Source organism: Pteropus alecto, unplaced genomic scaffold (genome assembly GCF_000325575.1).
Source record: "Pteropus alecto unplaced genomic scaffold, ASM32557v1 scaffold75, whole genome shotgun sequence".
NCBI classification, from domain to species: domain Eukaryota; kingdom Metazoa; phylum Chordata; class Mammalia; order Chiroptera; family Pteropodidae; genus Pteropus; species Pteropus alecto.
The window spans coordinates 3,829,679-3,853,659 of record NW_006440638.1 but is presented as its reverse complement, the minus strand read 5'-3'; the positions used below and the strand labels follow the sequence as shown (position 1 = coordinate 3,853,659).

Genomic DNA, 23,981 nt, shown 5'->3' with positions numbered 1-23,981 from the left:
GTAAGAAATGTCCAAACTTGTAGGAAATTTTTATGAATTTATTTGAGCTAAACTGATGACATATACCAGGGAGCAAGATCTCACATGCTCTGGAGAAGAACAATTTGCAGCTTCTTTTATGCACTTAAAATTAAGAAGGAAATGTAAAGAAGATTACATGGAGGTGATAGAAAACAAGGCTTGGAGTAGATTACAAGATAGTTAACAAGATTATGTGCTCTTTTGAGGGTGGTGACAGTTTATTTCAAAGGGGTGTTAACCTAGATGCATAGAAAGAATGAATAGAGCTTGCTTATGGCAAAGATAAACCTTTTACTAAAAAAGTTATATGCATGGGATATGACTGCCCAGTTAGGATTTTATAATCAGATCATCCTACGAGGTTACATTCCATAGAACTCTTGCCCCCTTTTTTTGGTCCACATATCAAATGCAGAAAAAAGTCCAAAGAATTTAAAAATATCTATTGAATTTGTTGAAAAAGAAATTCATTAACAGTTTCAGTGACATGATGGGCAGATTCACTATTGTAATATTACCATTAGGGGAAGTCTAAATTTGTCATTGTCTCAGTGGTACTGGGGAGCCTCGGTTCTTTCCACAGACACAGTAAAGAATTACAGATCAGCAAAGATTAGGAAAAGTAAGATTTATTGAAGTACTTTTCAAGAGAGAAACGGGCTATACCAGAAAAGGCTAAAAACTTTGTAAAAGTGGGGAGGTCTATGTTATATCTGAGCTGTGATACGTGGTTACAAGAATGGTGCTAGCTGATCGATGTGTGAGGTTATTTTGATTGACAGTTGGCTGTTATATAACCTATTGTCAACTGTGCATGCACCTTCCCAGAATTCAGTCTGTTATAATTAGATTCATGAACTTCTGAGCATATGCATGACATTATAATGATGGCATAATGGGGCTGAGGTGAGAAGAAAGTCAGAGTACTCCTTATTGCACAAGTGTTTGTGGCTGGCCTAAACTGGTTGCTAAGCTATGGTTATTTATTTCCTTGTACTCCAGGATGTCAGGGTATTGTTATTTAAAAAATGATTTTTTTTTTTTTTCTGGAAGGTCCTAGGAGTGACCTTTTGGTTTGGGCCATCAATGTTGTCATTTCTATGGTTACAGAACCAGGCCTTCACTCCCAGAGCTCATGGCTCCCTAACTATCTAACAGTAATAAGAAGTCAGCAAGAAGTAAAGAATTTGAGAAGTTACATGTAAAATATCTGTGGTATAATAAATATATTTGATCTTTGTCTCTAGTTCCTGTCCTAGAACTCCTAAAATCTTTGGAATTTCCTGATCGATATGTGTCTTTTATTAGTCATATGTAGACCCTTTTGATCACGCCTGAGTTTATGCTAACAAGTTGACTTAGGGTGGATCCCCTGGATAGGCTGAGAATAAGGTTGCTCACCAAAAACAACCTACATCCTCTGATTATAGAGTGTGAATTCTTAGACCCACCCTCAACCTTGTCAAGGAAGTGAAGCAGGGCTGGAGATTGGGTTATAAAAACTCTTTAGTCTATGGCCATGCCACCCTGAACAAGCCCGATCCTGTCTGATCTTGGAAGCTAAGCAGGGTCGGACCTGGTTAGTACTTAAATGGGAGACCACCTAGAAAGACCAGGTGCTGTATATGTAGCTGTATATGTAGCCATTCTAGTAAATTATTCAACCTGAAGAGAGGCTCGTGAGAACCTCCAATATAAATGATCCAAGAGTTATGACTACTGTTTGAAGTTGGGGCAGTCTTGTGAGACTGAGCTCATAAACTGGGGTCTATGCTAACTAGAGGACTGGTTAGTGTCAAAAATGAGTTGAATTGTTTGGACACCCAAATGATGCCAGAGAATTGGCTGGTGTCAGAAAGCTCACCTGTAACTCATATAAGAAATTTTCTTAAGATAAAGTGAAGGAAGGTCAGTTAATAACTGAAGGATAGAGAAAAGTTTTTGTTTCTGTTTTTTTTTAATTTACTTATAAAAAAGTTTGATATGGGTTAAAGAGTACTTAGGAAGAAAATAGAGTTAATTAGGAGATAATTGATGAAGCTAGATCACTCAAGATGTGAAAGTGTAGAGGAAGTCAATCTAGAGTAGATTGGGAAGATATAGCCCTGAACCCTAAATGGGAACAGAAGGAAAGTGATTGTTGTTGGTATATTTGTTGTTTTAAGAAGAGGGAATAAATTGTCTGAGTACATTTCTGATTGCTTAAATTTTCTGTGTAAAGAAGAAAGTAAAATTTTCCATTGAGGAAAGAAAATTCACAGCTGTTTAAGATAAATGAAGTTAATACGGACATTCAGGAAATAAGAGACAGATGATGGGTAAAGAAAATGAGTGAAATCCCCCTCCTTTTACAGCTTCCTCTAGCAAACACAATACATGTCTGAAAGAAAAGTAGAAACTTATTTTACAAGAGAGTCTCTAAAAACAGAGCTTACATATTTATAAACACAGAAAGTCTAAAGGGGAAATGGGTAGTTGATATGAGTATAGAGGCAAAATGTCTTGCTGCCATTAGCCAATAGTTCTATTTTGCTCCAATAGTGATTTTAAATCTCTATTTCTACTAAAGCAAAGTTTCCACTAAATATCAGTATACTTTAATCTGAATCTTTGGATTTTACTATGTTGAATTTTTATTTCAATTGATTTTTATATATAAAAATGATGTATAAGTTCTAATTGGCATTGCATAAATGTATGAGAGTATAATAATATTCAGTCTTTAGGCAATAATATATATATCTGTGGAGAAAAAGTACTAATATTTGTTAAATAAATGAATATATCTTTATACATAAGAATGTATAATAGTGGAAAATAAGCTACTTTGAAAAGTGTTCAATCTGTATATAATGTATTTTTTCCACATAATATAAATTAATTAGCAACTTTAACTCCAGAAAAAAATTCTTCTGAAGTTACATTTTAAAATCATGTGAAAGCATCGTTAGCATAAATATAGCCATAGTGTGGATTTACTTAGAAGAAAAGATTGTATATAATTTAATTACTCATAAAAATAAATTATCTGCCATATATTTACATTTATTTATCCCCAACATAGAAATTCAGTTTATTTTTTCCATTTACACAGAATATAAATTATTTTGGTGACTTTAGTAGTTCAACAGCATTTTAATTTTCTTTGTCTCATCTTTTGTCTTGGTTTTTAATGAGTTTACTATTTATTCATCTTCACTCCAAAAGAGAATGACCTTCAAATAGATTGAAAATTGGAATTAAGAACATTTAATCTTCATTAGCTTTTAATTAGAACACTTTAAATATCACTTTTCAAACTTGGGTTTTTCATAGCAACTATTTAGAGTTCTTATTACTCAATATTTGATTTTATGCTTTCCTATTAATTTTAATTAAAAAGAAAACACCAGAAAATACATTTTAAAAAGTGCATATTTATAAGATGTAAATAAAAATCATTAATATCTTAACTGAATCTTTTAAGTGAACTAAAAGTTTTGTTCCATAAAATAGAGATTAAAATAGAATTACTTATTTTTAATCCACATTAAATTGATTAATCCAAATTAATCAATTTAAAATTAATATTTAATTATATGAATGCAGAGTTAAGTGATGATTAACATAGTTATTAAATTTAAATGCCTGAGGAATAAAGCTATATAACATGGCATATGAATGTGAGTGTTAATATTTAGATCATTGAGTCAGGCACAATTGTATTTGCCAGTGTTTTAGTTATTTATGCTTATACATGTGTGTCTGTGTAGATACATGTGTGTGTATATATATTTTTTTAATTATTCAATCTTCCTTATAGTGACAAGATTACCCTTCATAAACTTGAAAAACTTACTTATAAAAACTGAAAATTTATAATAAGCATTGAAAAATTTAGTAAAATTGAATAGTGGTGAATTATATGGATTATGAAAAAAAAAGTATCAAAAGTAAAAATCAGAATTCTTCCAAAATATTTCTTTTAAAGTAAACCTAAAGTTTTTCTTCTGACTTCATTAAAATAAAATAGAGACATAAAAAATAATAAATAAGTAAATAAATAAATAAAGTAAAGTTAGAGCCAAAGCCATGTTCGCCTCAGTCTCTTGATTTTTGGTGTTTTCATCTCAGGCTTTTGGTGATGTCTTCCTCTATGTAAGTCTATTCATGGGTATGATCTGAAGCTGCATCACAGATGTGTCCATAGGACAGCAATAGAGTCATATCACAGATCATATTTATTGAAAACTCAAACTAATGCAGTATATTACCTAGAATGTACTAGATGAAAAACAGGGAAAATTAATATAACTGCAGATAATTATATTTGTCTCAGTGACAATGGCTTGAAAGGGTTATATAAGACATGAGATCAGGTGATCCTATACCAGCAATACTTCCCTGAGCAGATTCTTTCTCTTTATTTGAGCAGCTCAGAAAAGAAAGAAAACTCGTATTTATAGAACATTAGCCATCAGGTGCTCTTTGCTTCACAGACATTATCAATTTTATTTCTCACAAGTATGAGTAGTAGATATCATCTTCCACAGAAAACATCAATGAGGCACAAAGATGGTAAGTGACTTTCTTTAAGTGACAGAGCTTGAATTAAAACCCAAGTTTCCTGATTTGAATTAGGTTTTGGTTCATTATAATGATGTTTCTCAAATGTACTTTTTCATAAAAATATCCCAGAAAGTTTAACTAAAGGCAAATACCTGAACCCTAACCCAGACCTACTGCATTAGCATCTGCAGGGGCAACCAGGCATTTTAAGAAATTCTTACAGTTAAAAAGATGTTAGAAGAACTGAACATGTGCAATAGACTCTTTTTCTGCCCAAATCACCATAAATTGTATAAAGAACATTTAAAATCTTCAATCAACTCATAATTATACTGGAAAAAAAAAAAAGTTTTAATGGATTGTAAATGTCTTTGAAAGAGAGAATGCAAAATGGATGATATGGAAGAAGAAACAAATATGAAAATAGAAATCATAAATCTATTACCACTGTAATTCAGCATTGATTAAAGCTTAGATAAACTATAGATGATAATGATAATTGAGAAAATGTTCATAGAGAAGAATTCTGCCATATCAGGCATCTTAAAATTGTTAAACTTGTCATCAAAAAAAAAGTTGTTGTGCTTACAAGTTATTTGCATTTTGATGTGTTTGGGATTCCTGGAAACAAAAAAGGCAAAACATAGAGGAGGATAGTTTTATTAAAATGTAAATTTTATACAGGAATTTTTGTATAAATAAATAAATAAATAAATAAATAAAGCTTTCTGAGTTATTCACTAATACTTTCTGAACTATTCAACACAAACTTTTTACTAGAAGAAAAATTCTATGTTAAATACAAGATTGCTGCTAGAATCTTGGTGTAGAACAATATAGAAAAAAATCCACATGGTATCTTCTCATTTAATTTTTAATTGATGTGTTCTATTAAGATGCATTTTATGTACATTGTATAGATTTTCTGTTATGTAGATAGTGCAAGTCCCTCAGGTATGGTTTCCTCCTAGATATCTAGGTAACAAAAATAAAAATCATGGCTCAAGTACATTCAAAATCCAAAACCAAAGGTTTTTATGACTTGAATTAAATTTAGTTTTAAATTCTAGCTCTACAAAATCATATCTTTCTCACTCTCCATACACTCCAGACACTTAGCTTTTTCCCCAGATAATCGGTAACTCCCAACACAGCAGAAGATAGTAGCCAGGACCTGACTAATGGTCACATAGTCTGAACTTATGAGAGACTTAAGATAATATCTTAAGTCCTAAGTTATGTTTCACTTTCTGAATTCTAAGATGGAATGACCACCTGGCTACTTTCCCATGACACCAGACAGAGGGATACTGGAAAAGAACTCAGAACTGTCCTTAAGAACAGAATAAATGATTCATTACCCTTACCTCACCTCTGACCAATCAGTTCCTAGCATCATTCTGAACCCTTAATGCTAGTGTCTCATAATTTTGCCCTGTATAATCTGTAACCTACACACTATTTATGAGTTTGGGCTTTTGAGCATTAGCTTCCCATTCCCCTGGATGGTGCTACTCATCAAATAAAAAAATAGCCAATGTTTCTCCACTGCAATTCTTGGTGTTTAGTGTTTGGCTCTGCTAGCACTGGGTGGACAAACTCTTTCTGTTCTATAACAAATCCAACACACATACAAAAAGCCTTCTTTACCTGACATCAAAGATCAACATTGCACAAGGGAGTACTAATTTGAAGTTGGCCATAGATAATAATGTCAGAAATAAAAGAGAGTGTGCTGTTTACACTCTATCCCTGCACTGGGTCACTTATGACCTAGATATTTCTCTTCTCTTGGAGAATACTTGTGGTAAATTGGGCAAGAGAGAAGGGACTCCTGAGTAGATGGCAAACCATGGAAAGAATGGGCAGCTTTCATCTATGCATTTGAGTCTTGGCCAATATTCTGTCCTAGCCACAGACTGGCCTTCCTCCAATCTCTTTGAAAGTAGGCTAGTATATAAGCCACAGTAAAAGCCTCTATCCCATCCTACAAGGGAGACATTACAGTCTAACAAGAATTATAAACTAAAAATTTAAGAACACAGTCAAGAATTAGCTAACTGAGTATAAACCAGTACTATGATAGAAAAACCAAATACAGATGTCTTTTGTCAACTTTTGACCTTAGGAAAATGTAAAAACTGAAGGAGGAGTCAGCTGTTGGGGAGATGGAAAAGAAAGCACAAAAGCACTGAAAGGATGCTTGGGCTATCTGAACTAAATGTGATTTTCAGATACCCTGAAGTGTGGTCAAGAGGTAAATATAGGTCCTAAGTAGGCAGGTGGAGTCATTTTATTGTGTTGAAACATGGCACAAGAAAATGTCTGGTGGGAACCTTTAAAGTGTGGGGCCTAGTTCAGGAGTTCTTCTTGCTCAGCTTCAATGTTATTACTGTTCAAAATCATCAACTGGGAATGAACAAAGTCAAGTCCTCAGATTGAGAGGGACCATTAATTGTTGAAAAGGATAACTAAAATAAATCCACACATAAATGCATCACAGAAAAATATTATATAACAATAACAAAAAAGAAAATAATATAAACTTCCAGAGGGAAAGTAAATTTTATTACCTAAAAGGAAATAAAAAACAAAATGCCATCAATCAAACATGAGCAATTTCAAGCAAAAGACCCTAATTTTGTTGTGCCTTGAAGATTTCTTCAGTGGGAACAAATGATATGAAGTTATTTCCAGAGATGGAGAAATAAGCATACAATTGCTGATTTAAGCTATCCTGAGAAAAATGAAAGTGGCTGGAGGCATCATTCTGACCAACTTCAAATTATACTACAAAGCGACAGTAATCAAAACAGAATGGTATTGGCAGAAAAACAGACACACGGACCAATGGAACAGAATTGAGAGCCCAGAAGCAAACCCATATGTATTTAGGAAAATAATTTTTGACAAAAAAGCCAAAAACACAGTGGAGAAAAGAAATCCTCTTCAATAAATGGTGCTGGGAAAACTGGAAAGCTACCTGCAAAAGAATGAAGCTAAGCTGTTGTCTATCACCACACACCAAAATTAACTCAAAATGGATTAAGGGCCTGGATATAAAACCTGAAACAATAAAATGCACAGAAGAAAACAGGAACAAAACTCAAAGACTTTGGACTAAAGAGGATTTTATGAATTTGACCTCAAAGGCAAGGGAAGTAATGATTGGAAAAATAATGATTGGAACTACATCAAACTAAAAAGCTTCTGCTCAGCAAAATAAATCATCAACAAGTTAGAGACAACCATCCTAATGGGAAAATATATTTGCAAGCAATGCTTCTGATAAAGGCCTAATATCCAAAATATACAAAGAATTCATACAACTCAATAACAACAACAAAAAAACCAAATGATACAATCAAAAAATGAGCAGAGGACCTGAACAGACACTTCTACCTAGAGCACATACAAATTGGCAACAAACATTTAAAAAGATGGTCAACATCACTAGCTATTAGGAAAATGCAAATCAAAACCATAATTAGATACCATCTCATACCTGTTAGAAGCTATAATCTATAGGACAAATATAACAAATGTTGGAGAGAATGTGGAGAAAAAGGAACCCTCATACACTGCTGATGAGACTGAAAATTAGTACAGCCACTATGGTAAACAGTATGGATGTTCCTCAAAAGACTAAGAATTGATCTACCATATAATCCAACAATCCGTCTACTGGGTATTTACCCGAAAGACTTGAAAACTCATATCTGAAAAGATATTTGCACAAAGATGTTCATAGCAGCATTATTCACAGTGGCCAGGATATGGAAGCAACCAAAGTGTCCTACGATAAATGATTGGCTAAAGAAGCTTTGGTACATATATACAAAAAAATATTACTCAGCCATAAGAAGAGATGGAATAATGCCATTTGTGACAACCGAGATGGACCTCAAGATAATCCTGGAAGTGAAATAAGCCACTGAAAACATTGAAAATCACATGATATCACTTATATGTGGGATATAAACCTAAAAGGCAACAAACGAACAGGACAATAAACAGAGACCCATGGACATGGACTATAGACTAGTGGTTACCAGAGGGCAGGGGGTGCGGTGGGAGGGGAGATAGATGGAGTAAAGGGGGTCAAATATGTGGTGACAGAAAGAAATCTAACTAAGGGGAGTGAACACGCAGTGTAAATATATATATGCCTTACTTTTAAAGTATACAGATGAAACTTATTGGATTTTGTTAATCAATGTCACCATTAAATACATACATACATACATACATACATATTAAAAAATAATAAAATAAAAGACAATTTAGAATGATAAAAGGTATCTGCCAAAACTAGCTGCAAATATCACATTCAGAAGTGACCATTTGAAATTTGTTTATAAATTTAGAAACAAGATACAATGTCTATTATTCCTGTCTCTATTCCAGAGTACTATAAAAATATAAGAAATAAACAAAATAAAATATATTAGGTTAAAAAAGAGAGAGATAGAGATGTCAGTATTGTCAGGTGATATGTCTTCTATTTCTTTACACAAAAAAGCCCAGGAAATCTACAAACAAATTATTATAACTAATTAAAGAATCAATAAGAATAAATAAGGTAGCAATAGATATTATACAGAATAGTAGAAACATATAATGAACGACTGTATAACAACCAATATATTTAAATACCTTGCTGAAATGAGTAATACCTTAGAAATATATATCCTAAATCAGTGCAAGAGAAATAAATTAATTAAATCAGTTCAGTTGAAATAATAGTAAAAATATTTTCTCTCAATTAATAAATCTCCAGAGCCGGATGATTTTATAGATAATTTCTATCAAATTTCACTTGAAAAAAAATTTTTTTTTTGTCAAATTAGGATAGTTATTGGAAAGAAAGTCATGTAAAAATAAATTATTCAACTTTTGCAAATGTAATAGTCCTTTGTACAAAGTTCATATTCATAGATTAGAAATTAAAAGGGAGAGAGAGGCAAGAAATCCCTGGAGTAGTTTTGCTTAACTCTAAATATTAGTCTTCCATTGTCCACCTTACATTTTATCCCAGACAATCTTATTTCCTTTGTGTTGTAGACACTTGCATCTATATGCTATAGTACCAAATATATATATGAGTCTAGCCTCTTTTCTGAAATTCTCTCATATATCAAATTACTTATGCAAGTGTCTCCTAGATTTCATCCTAGGCTTTTCAAGCAAAGTATGTCCATGATCAAACTCTTAATTATTCTCTAAAAGTCTGTGCCTCCTCTGAGCTCTATCTCAGGAAATAGCACCATCAGAGCTCAAAATTGAAACCTGGAATCACCTCAAGCTCTCCATCTCCACCTCAGCCTCCAGTCCTCCAGTCTTATCACTTCTATCACAAATGCATTGTAAACATTATCCACCTCTATGTTCTACTTTGAAGTACTAAAAGAGCCTCCTGACTTCTTTGCCTCTTTTACTACTGCCACACCATATTCTATTTTCTATGTAGCAGACAGAATGATTTTTTAAAATTCTATGTATTTATTTATTTATTTATTTATTTATTTATTTATTTATTTATTTAACATTTTATTTATTTCCTCCCCTCCCTTCTGGTAACCACTAGTTCATTGTCCATGTCCATGAGTCTCTATTTGTTTGTATTGTTTATTTGTTGCTTTTAAGTTTATATCCCACATATAAGTGATATCATGTGATTTTCAACTTTTTCTGTCTGGCCGATTTTACTTAGTATGATTATTTCTAGGTCCATCCATGTTGTTGCAAAAGGTAGTATTCCATCTCTTCTTATGGCTGAGTAATATTCCATTGTATATATGTACCACAACTTCTTTAGCCAATCATCTATCATAGAACACTTCGATTGCTTCCACGTCCTGGCCACTGTGAATAATGCTGCTATGAACATCGGTGTGTAAATATCTTTTCCGATATGGATTCAGAAAGATTTTTTAATATAGTAGAAATACTACCATATAATTCTCTTCTTCTTAAAAACCTTCAATAACTTCTCATGAACTTAAAATATACAAAATCTTTGGCATACCCTTCAAAGGTTTGATTAGACATTCATCCCTATCCATTATGCCCTAGTACACTAGTATTCTTCCTGTGACACTTTTGAAAATGTCACACTATTTCATATTTAGGACCTTTGCATCTTAAAAGTACATGTTTTTTTTTTCCACTCTTCATGTGAATAACTTCTCTTCACCTTTCTTATAGTAATATAAATGACAATTCTTTTGTAAGATCATCCCTGACCACTTGAAATAAAAAAGATTACCAAATTATTCTTCAATATATAATTTTTTTCTAACAGAAATTGAAGTTATATAATTGTTTGTAATTTTATTGTTCAAAGTCATTCTCTCCCATGAGTTTTTCATCTATACCATTGAATATTGAGCATATAGCACTATTCTTGATACATGGCAAGCCTTAAATAGATATTTTTGTAGTAATGGATAAGTGACATAAATTAATATACTATTATAAAGAATTAGTATATTCTCAATTATTCGTGTCTACACATTGAATGCTAAGTTAAATAAGAGCTGAATTAAATTAAAAAAAAAAACATTAGCAATATAATCATGTATGATAAAAATGTTACCCCAAAACAATGTCAGTTTAATTAACAAAATTTTATTTTGTTTTTACTTTAGCTTTAAAAGTTAGATAAACTAAGATCTATTAATTTTAGCTTTTGCTACATTTAAAAATGCTAAATGAATCATTTAACCTGAGAAAGAACTTTATCACAACCATCACATATAAGTTCCTGTAGATAGTATAAAATATTTAAGCATTTAAATTAAATTTAAAACCATCAAAACTTAATTGCCTTTTGACAATGCTCAAGTACATTCTTTGAAATATGAAAATGAAGTTTTAACATAATAAAGATTAGTCAGGAGCTCTCATGTGAGAAATAAATATGAGTTGTTTAAGAAGTTTAATCGCAATATTTTTAGAGGTTATTTTAAATCAGTATCCTATAAAAATAAATCATTCAGCATTTTAGAATATTTTAAATTAAAAAAGTAAAAAACTATTGGAAATCATTAAGTCCTTAAAGATAATCTCTTGAAAATGTGCATCATTTATACTTTTTATGGTTGAACTAGTTTCTTTTTAGTTTTTCCCCCTTAATTATGTTTAAAAAAAAAATCCCAGAACCTTCCAAATTCTGATACAATTTCAACAGGAATTCAGTGTAGTTTTTCTTATGCTAAAGATAGATCTAGTTATCAAAGTGGCAAGTTCTGTCTGTTAGCCAGTCTGCAGGCAATCTAGAAGATCAAAGACTAGCACCAGGAGAGTTCAGGATTAAAAAGCTTCAACTACTTATCTAAAGAGATTAAACTCTCTGATCAATATGGAAAGAATATATCTCTCTCACTAATGCTGTGTAAACCTGATAATTGCAAAGTGTAGAAAGCTATTCATATTGATATTGACATAGTTTATATAGATAGAGAAATGGACTATAAATTACATTTATATACACACACATATATTTGATTCACTATATGTATATCATATGAATGATTCACTATAGAATGCCACTGTATACCAAATATCTGAAATAAATGAAAAACTCTAGATGGTGTATTTCCACTTGAACAGACTACTTATTAGAAACAAATGGATCCAGCACTTTTACTTGTTTGTCATAGAGATGACCGATACACCTCCTAGAAGTGGTATTTTAGTTTTTGTTCCTTGAATAACAAAGCTCAGTTAAATTTAAAATAAATCTCCAAGATTATCTGGTTGACTAATTTTAAAAGCAGTGTTTGAATAGCTGAATGACCTTATTGTGAAATTTTCTGGGCCACCTCAACCTCCAATTAATCTTGATTAATCTCTTGATAGAGGCAAGAGCTACATTTTGTATTTCCCCTTTCATACTTGTATATAGAAAATTGCCATTTTCAAGTGTAAAAATAATAAAATCTTCTAAAATACAGATATTTTATATAAAAAGTCAAAATTAGTAAACAAAAAAAAAAAAGAAAAGTAATTTAAAACAGCCTTTCTCCAATTTCTTGGATTCATTATATCTATACTTTTAAAATAATCAAGAAACCTCAGATTTCTTTATATAGGTTATGTCTATTTATATTTACTATAAATGAAAGAAAAACAAATAAAATGAAATATTTATGTGTTCCACAATTTGTTTTGAAAAACTTATAAATTCATTACACATTAACATCAATAGAGTTTGTTGTGAAAAATAATATTCTCATGGGAGACCACCTAGGAATACCAGGTGTTGTAGGTATTAAAAAAAGAAAAATTCCCTTGCAAAAAATTAGTAAGAATAATTGCATTGTTTAGCATATGACTTACTAGAAGGGAGCTGTATTCTAATGTCTGCTTCTGATCTCAATCTTTCGTTACATATTGCTTTAGTTGAAGTATTTAAAAAAAAATACAGCTACATGTTTGCAGTTGGAAAGGAGAAGAGTATTTTAACAGACTTTACAGATATTTGTGCATATTCTTCTTCGATGCTACACCAAAACTCGAATGTTAGTTTTTTTGTTTCCGTTTTTCTAAAATAAGTTGAAAAATGGATTCTGAAACCAGATCAATAAACTCAACACCTTGTTACATTTAAATCTTTTGTTTCATTTTAAATTTTGAATGTATGTCTTACTGACATATGATTTTATGATACTACACATTAGTCATCTGGAAGATATTGGTTCACTGAGTGAAGAAGATTTTTCCAAAAGATTTGCAAACATATTTGACTGAACAATATAAAATAAAATTACATTTGCTAATATCACCACCGATCTCAAAGTCTTAGCTGATGGTAGCTGATAAAAGTGTTATAGATCTTCCATCAAGATGACTGAGTAGGTAAATGCTATGCTTGCCTCTTCTCACAACCAAATTAAAATTACAACTAAATTACAGAATAGCCATCATAGGGAGTCACCTGAAGTCTAACTGTACAAAAGTCCTACAACTAGGGACACACAGAAGAAGCCACCTCAAGACTAGTTGGAGGGAGATATGAAACAGGCTGGCCCCACACCAGGGTATCATGATTAGGAATCAGGAGATATCTCAGCTGTGGAGTGAGGGGTCCCATCCCCACACAGGGCTCCCCAGCCCAGGATTCCAGGATTCTAAGAATAGAAGTCCCCATAACTTCTTGCTGTGACAACCAGTGGAGATTATGGCTAAGTGAGATGGAGGGCTAAGGGAGTCACAGACTTTCCTCTTAAGGGACCTGCATGGACTTACATGCTGATAGACTCACTTGCTCTGAGCTCCACCGCTGGGGCAGTATCTCAAAAGGTGCCAGGGACATACAGGGAAGAACTGAGTTGTCTAGCTTCAGGGCAAGGACTAGAGGGGCAGCTTTCTCTCACACAGAAGTGCTGGTGGAGACCACTGTTCCTTTGTTGAGCCCTCCTCCCACCCAGTGGCCACCAATCTGAGTCTTCATCAACCTGGCTAACATTACTCACCCTGCCCTGGTGATACCCTGAGACCTCACACCTCCGAACTTGTGGGCCTTCCCAAGCCACTTCCAGTGGATTTTTCAGACAAATGGGCCATCTTGGCTAATGCTGCAAACTTTCCTATAGTATCTCAAAGTTTCGTAAAACCTAAAGAAGCAGCATCTGGACTCCTTGTGCCACATACTTCTTTCTGAATAGTCCCAAGGCTGGCACTAGTGACAGTTGGCTTCAGTTTGCGGCATGACCTCTCCAGGCACGTCCAAGTCCAGCATGGGTGGCCATCTGCAGATTGCTTGTTGGCTCATGCCAGGTGGCCTCAAGGGAGAGCACTGGCTGCAGCTGAACTTGGCCTTTGACAGGGCCCATTTCAGAAGGCCCTGGCCTGCAGGTTCAGTGGCTGGCTTCAGTCTCAGCTGGAGCACCACCCAAGGTCACATCTGAGGGCGACACACCCAAAGGACAGACAGAGCAGGAACTAGAGCCTTGCTAAAGTGAATCTTGCTCTGTAAGGTCAACCCCTGCATGATAACTCCTCAACTGGTCATGGACAGGCATCACAATCTGAAGGTCAATTCCTCTTATTGACAAACAAACAGCAACCAAAGCACAATTACAATAAAAGGACACTCACAACTCAAACAAGAGACATACTCATACCACCTGGTTCAGATAACCAGAGAAGAGTATGTCACTGAGCCCCACAGCTCACTTACAACATACGGCCTCTGTATTAAGACCAGGAGACATAGCCGCCCTACCTAATACAAAGAAACAAACACAAGTAGGCAGCCACAATGAGAAGACAAAGGACATGTCCCAAATAAAAGAACAGAACAGAGCTGCAGAAAAAGAACTCAACAAAATGGAGACAAACAATCTATGAGATGCAGAGTTTGAAACACTTGTTCTGAGGATGCTCAATGAACTTAGGGGAAGATTAGAGGAACTCAGTGAGAACTTTAACAAAGAGATAGAAAATATAAAAGTGGTGATAGAAAACATAAAAATAGAACCAGTCAGAACTGAAGAATATAATAACTAAAATGAAGAATGCGTTAAAATAAATTAACAGTAGATTAGATGAAGCAGAGGATCAAATAAGCGATTTTGAATAAAAGGTAGTGGAAACCATTCAGAACAGCAACAAGAAAAAAAAGAATACAAAAATATGAGAACAGTTTAAGAGGCCTCTGGAACAATATCAAGTGCACCAACATTTGCATCATAGGGGTACCAGAAGAAGAAAAGAGAGTGCAAGGAATTGAAACCTATTTCAAAAAAAAAAAAAAACGATGACCAAAAACTTCCTTAACCTGGTGAATGAAATAGACATACAAACCCAGGAAGCACAGAGAGTCCCAGACAAGGTGAACCCAAAAAGGCCTACACCAAGATGTACTATAATTCAAATGCCAAAGATTAAAGGCAAAGAAATAATCTTAAAAGTAGCAAGAGAAATGAATGCTGTTAGTTACCTACTAGGGGACTCCCATAAGACTGTCCGCTGATTTCTCAATACAAACTTTGCAAACCAGAAGGGATTGGCAGGTAGCCAAGTGATGAAAAGTAAGGACCTATAACCAAGATTACTCTACCCAGCAAAGCTATCATTTAGAACTGAAGGACAAATAAAGTGCTTCCCAGACCAAAAAAAAAAAAAAAAGTTAAAAGAGTCCATCACCACCAAGCCAGTATTACAGAAAATGTTAGAGGGACTTCTTTAAGAAGAAGAAAAAAAATATGAATGATAAAATGACAATAACTACATATCTAGTAATAATTACTCTAAATGGAATGGATAAGAAAACAGGACTCATACATATACTGCCTACAAGAGACTCACTTCAGACCAAAGAACACACACAGAGACTAAAAATAAAGATATGAAAAGAGATGTTACATGAAAACAGAAACAAACAAACAAAAAGCTGGGGTAACAATACTTGTACAAGACAAAATAGACTTTAAAACAAAGGTTCTAACAAGAGACAAAGAAGATTCCAATAATCTCATTTCTAGGTATTTATCTGAAGAGATTCAAAACACTACTTTGAAGGGAATATGAATCCATATGTTCATTGCAGCATTATTTACAGTAGCCAAGATATGGAAGCATCCTGGGTGTCTATCAATGGATGCATGGATAAAGAAATGGTGGCATGTATATATAATGTAATATTACTCAGCAATAAAAAAAGAATGAAACGTTTCCATCTGCATCAACATGGATGGACCAAGAGGGTATTTATGCTGAGTAGAGTAAGACACAGAAAGACAGATGCCATATGTGGAATCCAGAGAACAGGATAAACAAACAACGGAAATAAGCTCATCAATACAAAGAACATTCTGGTACTCATCAGATTGTGGGGTGGGAAGTGGGTGAATGAGGGAAGGTTTTAACAGGTACAAATTGGTAGTTACAAAATAGTCATGGAGATGTAGAGTTTAGCATGAGGAATATAGTTAGAATTATTGTAATAACTATGTATGGTGTCAGATGGGTACTGGATTTATTGGAGCGATCATAAGTTATAAAAATGTCTACTCACTGTGCTGTACACCTGAAACTAACATAATATTATATTTCAACTATAATAGAAAAAATAAAATATAAAAATAAAGATGTGTTATGAATGCTTAATTTTCACATAAAATGTTAAATTGTGCAAGCATCCTCAGATATTACAGGTTCTGTTCCAGACTACCACAATAAAGTAAACATCTCAATAAAGTAAGTCACACAATTTTTTTCATTTCTTAGTGCATATAAAAGTTATGTTTATACTATATTGTAGTTTATTAAGTGTGAAATGTCATTTCACCTAAAAATATACATACCTTAATTAAAAATACTTTATTACTAAAAAAATGTTAAGCATCATCTGAGCTGTTAGAAAAATAATACCAAGGAACTTGCTCAACACAGGATTGCCACAGACCTTCAATTTGTTAAAAAATGCGATATCTGCAAAGTGCAATAAAACAAGTTATATCTACACTGTTGACAATCAATATACATTTGTTTTTCTTAAAGCTACCAACTTAGTTTCATTCTTTAAAAAGTATCTGCCAGTCACTGAAGTCTGAATAACCCTAGTTTATTTTTCATTCTTCAGTATATGTCATGAACAAAAACACTTAGTTCAACTCACAACTCAAAAATAATATTCAAATGATTTCCCCCAGAGTAGTCACTGTAATCTGGTATGCAGCAGAAGTGCTTTATGGATGCTTTCTATTCTGTCACACACAATAGTAAAAACATTTTTACAGGTACATATTTTAAAAATTAATTATTTTTACCAATTTATTAGGTTTTTTAAAATGTTAAACTGCTTTTTTTTCTCTTTTGAGAGTGGTAAAGAGTATAGCTTCTAGTACAGTTTGTTGGGATGTTCTTGATTAGTGTTAAGGTTCCAGGATTTTTTTTTTTTTTTTTGCCATATTATTTGTACTATCAATGTAAATGTCATCACAATAAAAAAGCCAAATATGATCATAGGATATTATAATAGTAGTTTTGAGCTTGCAATTCCACTGAAAAGGTTTGAGAACCTTTTACCCCAAGCAAACCACTCTTTGAGAACCAGTAAATTAAATAATTCAAAACATGGCTAACTAAAAAAAGTAATGAGTATATATTAAAAGTAACAGAGGCAACTTGAAGGGAATCTAGTTGGCTGAATTTGGGAAAATGTAAGCATCAAATAATTATAGTCAGAGATTATAATTCATTGAATAAAATAAGAATTAATGAAGTCACAATGATTAAATACATAAATAAATAAATGTAAGAGAAAAAAAAAAAGCTTTACTTTACTATAGAAAGCCAAATAATAAATTTAGAAGGAATAATGGACTTAGAAAATTATCATTTGTCAACTGTCAAAAAAGTAATTGTGATAGTCAGAGTCTAAGATGGTCTCCAATTATTTCAACTCCTAGTATCCACACCCTTTGGTACTCCCCTCCCACACTAACTAACCAATAAAATATAATAGAAATGATGGTGTGAGTCTTCTGAGGCTAGAACATAAAACATATTGGAGCCTCTACCCTATTCTCTCTAGATTACTCACCTTAGGGCAAGTCTCCTACCATGTCAGGAGGACACACAAACAGCCTTATAAAGGGAACCAAATGGAAAGGGCTGAGCCAGTGAGGAACTGAGGCCTCCTTCCAATAGCTATGAGAGTCAACCAAGTTAAAAGCAAATCCTTTAGCTCTAGTCATTTTCAATTTGACAGTAGCCTCAACCAACATTTCTTTGCCACTGTATGAGACTCTTAATTAGAACAATCTAGTAAAGTAGCTTCTAAATTCATAGCACACAGAAACTATTAAATAATAAGAGTTTATTGTATCAAGATGCTACATTTTGAAGCAATTAATTTTTACGCAGCAATAAGTAATAACTGATTCACATAAGCTTATTAATAAATTCTAAAACAAAGAGTAAAAATTTGAAAAGCAATGGGATGTGCGCATGGTTGCAAAGTCTTATTCCGTAAATTGTATACTAATTACAAAAAGAAAAATAGTAACTTTACAGGAGACAGGTTGAGGGGGCAAGAAAAAGGAGAGAAAACAAAAAAAGAATGGGGACTTGGAAGAGAGAGAGGAAGTCTTCCAATTTTTCCATAAGTTTGAAACTAAGTCAAAATGAAGTTAAAAAATCTATGTATGCACCATATATTACATATATACTTTTACTTAGGTATTTTATATAATTATGTAATATACACACACATATACACATTACTTACAGCTCAGAAGATAAATTGGACCTCATTTTATAAAACAGTAACTTCTTGGATGGTAAAGGAAGTCAATTATAAATCAGAGAGAAAGTTCTGTTTAAACAAAAAAGTTGTTGGATTGAGATGTTATTTTACCAAATAAATACATAATTCTCTAAAATAGTGATTATAATCATCAAAAATGACTAAGAATAAAAAATTCAATCATGTATATCCAGAAGAGAGACAAAGACTTGAGTATAAAAGCATCAACTCTTGAAGTCCAAATATATGGGTTCACATCCTAGTTGTTGTTTATCTTACTAAATAAATGATTATGAGCATATTTCATGATTTTTGTGTGACTAAGATAGGGATAATTATTGTCTTACTATGAGGATTAAATGAGTTAATAAAATTAAATGAGTTAGTAAATTGCTTAGAACATTGCCTAGTGCATAATGAATAACATATTATCTATGATGTTAATTTTTTATTTCATTTTTGGTTTGTCTTTTAAACAAATAGAAAATGTTAATCAAATTTAGGTAAATGGGAATAGGCATTCAAATCTCAAGGGCTCGCTTAAAGTTTTAAAATGCCTGGCCAAGAATGCTTAATGTACCGACATCTACTCTTAGTGTCTGTAGAGTAGGATTCTAATCAGGTTTAAGCAACCCCAGCCTAGCACCTCCCAGGCTGAGGCATCCCTCCTTGACACCTGATCTTTAAGAGAGCATAGAATACACTTGATGATGACTTTACTGTTCAGGTCTGGATTTTACTTTAGTAATAAATATAAAAATAACTTTGCTACAAATCCTACTCTAAAAATCTAATACTTAAAATCTTACTAGATGCTTCAAAATACTTCCAAATATTTTGAAAATTATTATAATATGTTTATATTTCATAATTAGAATTTGAAGGTGTGCATAAAAGTTAAAATTAGCAAAAATTAGCATCTATAAAAGGTAGTATAAAGCAATGGCTTTCTACTCAGGGCAGTTTTTCCCCTGGGGACATTTGACAATGTCTGGAGGCATTTTTGGTCATCACAACCTGGGTTATTCCAAGGTAGAGCCAGTGATACTGCTAAATCAATGCACAATTTTTCCTACAACAAAATATTATGAAGCCCCGATTGTCAATAGTGCTGAGTTTGAGACAACCCATTTTAGTGTATAGAGGTATGAAACAATATGCCTGTAATTCAGACTAAACACAAGTCTAAAACATTACATTAACAAGATTTCCTATATTTGTCTTTTTTAAGAAACACTTTGTCTCCTAAGCAATTCTTATCTGTGTGTTTTTTTCTTGTTTTTGTTTTTGTTTGCTTTTTTGTTTGTTTGTTTGTTTGTTTTTGGTAGGCAGGAAGGGTGTTTGACACACTTTTTCATTTCCCATATGTTTCAGAATAGAGCTTTATATCCTGGGTCTGCTCATAATGAACAAATCCATTATCCTCACTGAATATCAATTCTCGCTTTTCTCGAATGAGGAAAATCTGACAGTATTAGTGGTTTCCAAACTGATCCACAGAACCTAGGTGATGTTTTTAAAATACATTAGAGCCCAGAAGCAGGGTTAGCCGAGGATCCTTGGACTATCAACTCCTGTTTCAATAAGGGGAGATATTCTGTGTATATCTGGTATTCAGATTAGTTTCCATTTGGACAATGTATTCCTCTGCTAAGAGAATACAGAATTTCAAAAACACTGTACTGCATTGTAAGTTCTTTAAATCTTAAAATAAATTACAAGGTTTTACAGAAAAAAAAAATTTATAAATAAATGTTTTCAATGTTTCCAATTTATTATTATCCTTTAGAAACTCCATCGTATTCAAATCTAATTATATTTAGTAATATACTAACATTTTTTTCATTAATTAATTACTCCATACATAATAAAAAACACAGGGCATTTACCAAGTTTCTTCTATGCATGAAGCCTTGTACCAGCTACTGAAAAAGATAGGATGTTCTTTCTTCTTTTAAGAATCAGCCAGCAGTTAGGAATAACACAAGTCTACAAATAAATGTAATAAGAGCAGGCAGTATTTGTAGAAATCAATGTACCTTAAAGAATGCATGTAAAGATGTTCAGAAAAGAGAGGGATTCCTTTACTCAGTTTGCCATGTGCAACGTGGGCTTAGATTTGTCAGATGCTTAAATTTTTTTTTCTGTAAAACTTGAAAATACAAATGTTATATATATATATTCCAACTTTTAAGTATTATCAATTTACTTAATGCCATTTTTAAATACTGTATAGGCCAAACCAAACACATCTATAAGTCTTTGTTTGGTCCAAGACAGCCAGTTTGAAACTTCTGAATTAGCCATCATCTTCTAACCATTTATTAAAAAGTTAGGTTGTGCTTGCATCATACTCTGGGACCATTATCCTGATGTGTTTATTTAAAAGTTTCATTACAATAAGGCTTTGATAATGGAAAAGAGGACTAGAAAGAGGTTTTTCAAAATGAAGGCAAAACTCAAGGCAGTTTCATCTGTTTTCCTTCCTTTCTTTGAGGTTTTCGATTTACAATATATATTATTTTCGCATTTGGAGGTAAGAAGTCATTTCTATGAACACCTGCACAGCTATGACTTGACCTTCTATCTACTTGTTCCAATTAACTGAGATGCTTATCTCACAGAGATCTTTTTTCTTTGGGGACAGCTCAGTGACCACCAAATTATGTTTTAGAATTCAGTGCAAAATCTCTCAGCTGTGGAAAACAAACCTTTCACCTATTTTTATTCCTTTGTTCAACTTTCTATTTCTGAATTGTAGATTGTAATAGCACTCACATAAAGGTAATTCTATTCACAAATAATGAATTATGTTAAATTATCTAGGGTGGTTTTAATTTTTTTTATAAATGGAAAACAGATTATAATTTTAATATTTTAGCTACATATGAGACAGTCATAAAGGAACAATAGGTTAATCAATAGATCCTGCAATTTTATCTAAAAAAAGAAAATCTGCTCACAATAATTTACCCCGGTGGGTTTTTTAAGATATGGAAAAGATGTTGATTGATTGCTATGAATGTTTGGCAGCTGTAGCCTTTGAAGCATGAAATACATCATCATTGTCCAGAGTTGATGTTTGTCTTACAAAAAAGGTGCTTAATTTATTCACAAAACACTGGTGGCTGAACAATTTAACATCTACAAATAAAATGACCTCTATATTTTCAATTAACACTTAACCAAAGTACAATGTCAGAAATAACTTGCACCATTCATAATTGATAAAGATGTAATTTAATGTTTATTGTCAAAATACTTTTGTTCCTTACAAGATTTTAAATATTACCGGCTTTCAGTAAAATTCATTGCATCATTATATTTGCAGTATAGAGTCTTTTATTGTAAAGAATAATTGTAACACAGTTAGAAAAAGTAAAATAATGCTTGTCAGGTTATTTTATTTTTAGTTATTCTAATTATTAAACACTATCAAAGCAAGATGACAAAACAAAGACTTTATTGCTTAGCAAGAGTATTTTATTTTAAGTAGAGTTATCTTTGAATGTAACCTTTAGGTGAAATAACACATAAATTATATTAACTATCTTAAACCTGGTTCTGATCCCTTAAAGTAGATTCGGGATTAATACAATCCTTGAGTTATTTTCAGAGACAATACTACACAAGTGCCACCCTTGGCCTGCAGCTGCACCCCTGGAACCAGTCTCTCTCCTTCTCATGGAATCAAAAGATCAGGACGTGACTGAAACTTGAGCACTCTTTGAAGCAAAGGGTTCATTGTCCAGGAAGATCCGATGCTGAAGTACCTTACCATAAATGGCCAAATTCCAAGGTCCACCAATCAAAACTTGCCCCGCCAGCACCCTTCTGCATACCTGTTCCCCCTAACTCCTTAAAACACCCTGATTTTAAGCCATTAAGAAATTCCAGCTTTTGAGCAATAGCTTTCCATTCTCCTTACATGGTGCTAGTAATAAAGCTACTTTAATTTCTCTATTGCAATTTTCAGTGTTCAATGTTTGGCTCTGCTGTGTTCCGGGAAGTACAAACTCTCTATTTGGTTACAATGAGAGAAAAGTAAGTGGTTTATTTTATCACCATTAGAAAATTTTAAGACATCACAGTGTTTCAGACACTTGTTATATAGTTTTGTTGCTATCTCTCTTACACTATGAGTAGGGAACTGTCCAATTATTTCATGATTGCACAAAATCTTGAATTTTTCAGTATGCTGCTTTTCTCAAGCAAGATCCACTGAGATACCAATATTTAGAGTTTTAATCATTGCATGAAAATAAAAATTACTTCCCCCCTAAAAAAAGTCTAAATGTATCATCTCTTGTTTTACCTCTAAACCACACTCTAAAACTTTTCAAATATTATTGCCACAACAAGAAAGTTGCAATAATCAGATTCAGAACTCAAGTTTAGCTTTAATCACTTTCTGCTCATGCTGCCAGCATAGTTATATATTATGAGTTGTATATTAATTACCATTTATACATTATATTTATACATTTCAGAAAATGGAAACCGTTGAAATCTTTTTTCAGGTAACTTCAAAATTGCACATGTATAGATGAGAGAGATGAGAGAGGGAGAAATTTAGATTGGAAAACTAGAAAACATTTTCTAAGCTATCCCATATATTTTACCAATCTAAAAACGAAGACCTTAAGGAGAAAAGGATATACCCAAGACTGTATAAACTAAGCCTGAGAGAATATCAACAGGAGGTCATGAGATGCTTGGATCCCCCTATATTCATCCTCATGCTCAATCCTGCTAATGCATTACAAACAAATGACAAAATATCATCGAGGACAGTATAAGTAACTTATAAGAAATATTTTAATGAATTCTCTGGTGTTTGTGGGAGATATCTCACCAATATGTTTAGTTCAAGAAAAAATTATTTTTGTGTTGCCTTTTTTAAGGAGGAATCTGTTTACAGTATGAATCTCGGTTGAGAAGCACAGTGGTTTTATGATGCACTTTAGGAGCTGGAACAGAACGAAGTAGCTATGCAAATAGAAGGCAAACAAACATTAGTTCTTAGAGCAAATGTCAACAATAAGGGAGAAAAGCCAGTGCTAGGCTTGGGAGAGAGGGAAGAGAAGTAATTCCCAATGGTGGATAAGGCAAAAATGCCAAATAAAAATTTTTGATCTGTTTGTATGTGCTT

General features: G+C 32.8%; 1 pseudogene; it reads left to right on the top strand.

The window, feature by feature from the left end:
- Window positions 1–1,530: 1,530 nt before the first annotated feature.
- LOC112484381 lies at window positions 1,531–1,649 on the top strand (annotated as a pseudogene).
- The last annotated feature ends 22,332 nt before the right edge of the window (window positions 1,650–23,981 follow it).